We start from the raw sequence: 6,342 nt of genomic DNA on the forward strand, positions 1-6,342 counted from the left end.
AAATGAGTAAATTGACATTCGAAATTAGAGAACAAGAAGATGAACAATTTTATAAGGTATGGGATTTGTTCTACCAGTGGTTAGATAAAAAAAATATAAAAATGAAAAATCTTGGAGAAGTTTTCATATTGTAATAATAAAATGAGATAGGTGATACCATAAAGGCATATTATTATTAAATAGATTTATAATGATGCAGTGGAATATATAATATATATATGAATCTAATATCTAGAATATTTTGTTTAAAATGAAGGAATAACAATTATAGTTGAATATATGATGTACAATGATAACAACATATCTATGTATATTTAATGGACAATTTGTGACTTTATATACAATTGAAAATGGTTATGGTTATGAAAATGTTGGAGATTTTTTTCATATGGTAAGAACAATAGAATGAGATAGGTGATACTATAAAGAAATATTATTACCATATAGATTAATAATGATGTAATGGAATGTTGGTATATACATGAATCTAATCTTTAGAATAGTTGTTTAAAATGAAGGAATAACAATTGTAAGCTGAACATACGATCTACAATGAAAAAAATGTACCTATGTATACTTGAGGGACAATCTGTGATTTTATATATAATTGAAAGCAGTGATGCACAAATGTTTTTAACCAAACGACATGCTATATGTATATGTAATTGGTGATGGTTTTATGTTTCATGTGTTGTTCATCTTCGTCTAAAAATAAAAAACTCTTTTAAAAAAGAAAAAAAGAAAAACAAATACTTTAGAAAGTGTTCCAACTCAGGGAACTGAAGAAAGATGTGAATATTTGTTTCACCTATCCACTTCCAGACACAACATGTATACCGTAAGTCATTGGAGGTTGGAATAATTTCATGTAAAAGTCAGCTCCAAATGTGTCTCACACTAGGAAATTCTATTGCCTTTGAACTGATTTTAAGTCAATAATTCAGATTGTCTTAATGAGCAATGGTGCAGCAGTAGCTAGATAGTGTAACTTGTTACTTTCTGACTGATTTTCTCCTTGTAAGCTTACTATAACAAAGTAAAAGAGGAACCCAGGAGAGAGGGAAGAAGGAAGGAAAGGAGGAAGAGAGAGCAAGTAAGAAGGAAGGGGAGGTAAGGAGGGGGGGAAGGAAGGAAGGAAAAAAGGAAGGAAGATTTCTGATGCTCCCAGCTCTCTATAAGGAAACTTAATGGGAAATCAGCAGGTAATCAGAATTGAGTTCTGTTCTGAGACTGTGAGTTCTAATTCTGCCTTAGGCATGAAGTGAAGTGGGTGATCTCTCCCTCCCAGACTTATGAAGAAGGCAAGGTTAAACCACTTCCAAAAATCTGGCCATGAAATTTTTGTGTAAATGATTAGAAGTCATTTACACAAAGAAACCTACGTGCACACAAACCCTAAATATTTAAGTGCATTTTTGTAGGAATATATTTCCTGAATACCAATTAATTATTGTGCAACAAATTTTAAATTTCAAATTAACTGAGCAGGAACTTTCCTTGAACTAACTAAATGGAATTGAACTACTTACTTAGGATTAAGCTCTATTTAACTAAATAGGAAATAATTGTGAGTAAACAATTTAATATTATATCAAGCATGAAAAGATACCCCAGATTCTGTTTTTAAACAAAAGATAATTACATCTTATATAACATTAGTCATGTAACAACTTTTTAAATAGGCCATTTAAGAATTTTATGTCAAAAAATGGATTGTGATCTTAATAAAAAAATTGTATACAAAATTTTCTAGAATTGTTTGTTACACAATAATAAGGGTAATAAATTTAATAAATATTGATAAAATTCATATGCCCCCCACCCGTGTTATAGAAAGCATTATACTAATACAAGGATTCCTATTAACAGGTTTGCTCACTGCAGTTTACTTAAATAATTACTTGTATGCTTTTATGGTATTAGCTCCACTACTGAGAATAAAGAACCAATGGGCCTTTCGAAATATTACCTTCCATGATTGCTGAGTAAGAGATGTCCATTTCCTCTTCTCCATCATTTTTTTGTACTTGAATCTGGAGGAATACATGGCATGCAAAGCATGAGCCACAGCAAAGGCAGCATTATAGATGCTGTAGCTATGCCCAGTAATGGTTTTCTCTAAAATGTTTTCAGAAATGTTCTCCAAGTCCTCCAGTCCACTGCAGAGGTTTCTATATTTACGGTTCAGAATCCAATTGGGGAAATTGCAGCCAAAAGCAGAAGACCAAAAGTCCCTCATTAAAAAATCTTCTTTCACATTGGAAGGCTTTCTGTCCCAAATAAATTCCTTAAATCCTTGTAGTTCACTTGAATGGATAGCCAAGGATAAAGCACCATGATAGATTAGTTCAGCAGTTTTTTGACCCCGTTTATTACTATAGTATTTAAGTTCTAGCTGAGCAGTCAAAATCCACACTTTACCATTGATCTTGTTTGTTCTTTCATTATCCCTTCCTAGACGTAACAACATGTCCAAAAATACTGGAGTGCGAATATCACCAAAGAGGAGAAATATATTAGCTGTGCTGGTCATGATTCTATTCCATAATTTATATTTCCATTTTTTAATATTCCCATATTCACTTTTCATTCCTATATTGTAGATTGTATCTATAAAAGCAAAGCAAAGTCCACAAGTAACAAATTCTGGAACCATAATTTGAAATATCCATTCAGAATTTATTCCATTTGCAATGAAAAATCCAACCCAGGTCCACCTGAAATAGAGAAGTAATTTGAGAATTTCCTTATACTGATGGGCTTCATTTGGAACCATTTGGTAGAAGTAAGTGGTTTGGGTGTGATTCATTGTCAATGGAGCAGAGCCATAGGAGAGCTAAAAAGATTGGTAATTGGAGACAAGGCAAAGAATGAAATGGAATGAAGCAAAATTAATGTGTACATCCACTTATTCTTTTTTTATTGTTTAATATTTCATATGCAAATTCATCAGTATTTAAAACAGAATAATTTATCCTTATGTTGGAACCAACTTTGTTAATATGCTAAAGAGATAAACTCTATATTTTCTAAAAAAAAATTGAAAATTCTTTTGGATAAAAAGTACCTTGTGATAAGAATTTATCCTTCACAAGAAGTATAAAGATTTGATAGTATTTCATAAAATATCATTTTTAACGTTATGAAGAGAACATTATAACGTTCTCTTCTTTAACTTCTAAATTTTCAGCTACACTAACAGCACTGAAAAACTGTTTAATGCTGGAATAATCTGGGATGATGCTTCTCAGATGAGCTATGTTGCCACACCAATAAATTTGATATGATTAGAGGAAATAAATCCAAATCTGTCTAAAGAATGTATCAATATCTGATTAAAAAAAGATAATTGGATCACTTCTAAATGCATATAATCTATACATATATCCTACCTGAGGAATTTTGTAGATGCTAAAAATATTTGGGATCTGAGAGGAAGATTCAATGCCAAGTCCTTCAATGATTGCAAGAAGATTGTCTTTACTATCACAATGGTAATTTGGGAGAAATTGCTCCTTTGGAGAAATAAGTTGCATTGCAGAACGAAAGGCCCACCTGGTATTGAAATGGCTATCATAGATATGGAATCCAACAGTGATGTTGGGTAAGACCTGTGGGTCTTCATTGATTTTCTTTATTGCAAAGTCCAAGGCCAGAATATGCTGGTAGTTCTGAGTCATAACCCTACAGTGGGAGTTTCATTATGTGTCAGACTAATTCAGTAATATATAGATATATATTCCATAGTTTAAGAGGCATACTTGGTACAAAAACGTGACCAATCACGCAGAAGTTGATCTATCAATTAGAGGAAGACAGGAATGGACCTCATCTATGTAGTTTCCAACAAACTTACATAAAATGTATGTGAAATTTCTAGAGTAAAAACAAATTAACTATTTATCTTTTTTGAAAGCAATAAGATTCTCTGCAATAAAGTTGAGTTCTACATAGTAGTTTAGGAGTCATGCTTGGTATAAAAATTTTAAAAGTTACCTCAGCATGAGGGCCCACAGCAATCTAAAGGGTGATATTTACTCTGCAAGGTTACTATTTACAGCAGACTATTTTTAAAACAAAGCAACATTTGCAAATTAAGGAGATGATTTAACATTTTATAATATGCAAGCTTCTGTTCTTTCACTCCCAGGATGATTTTCAAATTCATAAATGTATCTGTTGATATACACTATATTGCCAAAAGTATTCGCTCACCGATCCAAATAATCAGAATCAGGTGTTCCAATCACTTCCATGGCCACAGGTGTATAAAATCAAGTACCTAGGCATGCAGACTGTTTTTACAAACATTTGTGAAAGAATGGGTCGCTCTCAGGAGCTCAGTGAATTCCAGAGTGGAACTGTGATAGGATGCCACCTGTGCAACAAATTCAGTCGTGAAATTTCCTCGCTCTTCAATATCCCCCAGTCTACTGTCAGCTGTATTATATGAATGTGGAAGTGTTTGGGAATGACAGCAACTCAGCCACGAAGTGGTAGGCCACGTAAACTTGTCCAACATCAGTGTGTGACCTCACAAATGCGTTTCTGGAATAATGGTCAAAAATTCCCATAAACACACTCCTGAACCTTGTGGACAGCCTTCCCAGAAGAGTTGAAGCTGTTATAGCTGCAAAGGGTGGACCGACGTCATATTGAACCCTATGGATTAGGAATGGGATGTCACTTACTGTAAATTCATATGCGAGTAAAGGCAGGTGAGCAAATACTTTTGGCAATATAGTGTATCTCTACTGAGAACACCAGCTGATTTTGTCCCATCACCCCAAATACTACTTTCAGAGAATACAAAGATTATAAGTAGATAAAGGCTAAGGTGACCCCTTCTATACATAACTTTTTACCAAGAAAGTTATATCAAACATTTAAAATCTCTGGAAGTTGAACTTGATTTTCGTAAAATTTGCATTGCCTTTTTACCTTATGCATATTTGTTTATAAAGACTTTTTCTGATTGATTTAAGATTGTTACATATTTCAGGTTCCTATAAAGGGATAAATTAGCAATAGCAGTAGACTTATATACCGCTTCATAGGGCTTTCAGCCCTCTCTAAGCGGTTTACAGAGAGTCAGCATATTGCCCCCAACAATCTGGGTCCTCATTTTATCCACCTCGGAAGGATGGAAGGCTGAGTCAACCCTGAGCCGGTGGGATTTGAACCGCTGAACTGCTGATCAAGCAGTAGCCTGCAGTGCTGCATTTAACCACTGTGCCACCTTGGCTCATATTGAAAAACAATTGTACAAAGTAGAATTTTAATTTGAAACAACGGCTGAATTAAGAGAATATTGGTATAAATGAATGAAAATGTATTCCTTAGTAAGAAGTTAAATATACATGTTACTCTTTTATGTATCTTCCTAGTTATCTTTAGTAATCTTACTAAATTGTCTTCAAATGTAACTAAACATTAATCAATCTATAATATTTTGACTTCATTAAAATATCTTAAACACTGACTATATAATTAATATTTCCTTGGAGAAGCAGGGCAGCATGATCAGATTTGCAATCTTATTGGATTTCTAGGAAAAGAATGTATTATATCCCTTGCTACAATAAATCATACCAATAAAATTGATCTTCTCCATATAATCTGTGCAAAGGTATCTAATTCCTTACTGGTACTTTTCAGAGTATGTTGGAGGTGGTGATTTATCAAAAGATTTTGGGCTGGAGACAAAGAAGGTATGACGAACAAGGCCACCAAGAAGAAGATCCCCTGGCTTAAGGTACATGTGAAAAATGTGATGGTGATCCACAATTCGACACTTTATGTTCATCTGGTATGTCACACGAGGCAGCAGCAGAACAAACAATCCTACTACAATCAACATACTAAGTACAAATTGACCTTCTAAACTGAAACACAAATGCATGTATAGCTACATCTATGAAAAGAATAGCTGGATTTAAATGAAAATTGAAATGTAATGACTAAACCACAAAGAGCATATGTTTAGATCAATCCCTTTCAAAACCTATCTGTAAATCATTTTTATCCCTGTACTTATATATACTCGCTACAAACATTCATGCATACACCCACACACAAACACATAAGGATATGCTGTTATACTTGTCAACAAGTTGTAATAAAATCAACAGAGACATTGGAAAGTAATAGAAATAATTACAGTTATCTGATAGTTGCCTGGGGCTTCTAATTAGAATAGAATAGAATAGAATAACAGAGCTGGAAGGCAAATTGTAGGTCATCTAGTCCAACCACCTGCCCAAGCAGAAGACCCTATACTAGGGTTGTCAAACTCTAGGCTCGCGGGCTGAATCTTGAAAATAGAAAAGGATTGGCCTGCAG

Source organism: Thamnophis sirtalis, unplaced genomic scaffold (assembly GCF_051295495.1).
Source record: "Thamnophis sirtalis isolate CommonGarterSnake01/CBP01778 unplaced genomic scaffold, rThaSir2_p1.2 scaffold_4, whole genome shotgun sequence".
Taxonomy (NCBI): Eukaryota; Metazoa; Chordata; class Lepidosauria; order Squamata; family Natricidae; genus Thamnophis; species Thamnophis sirtalis.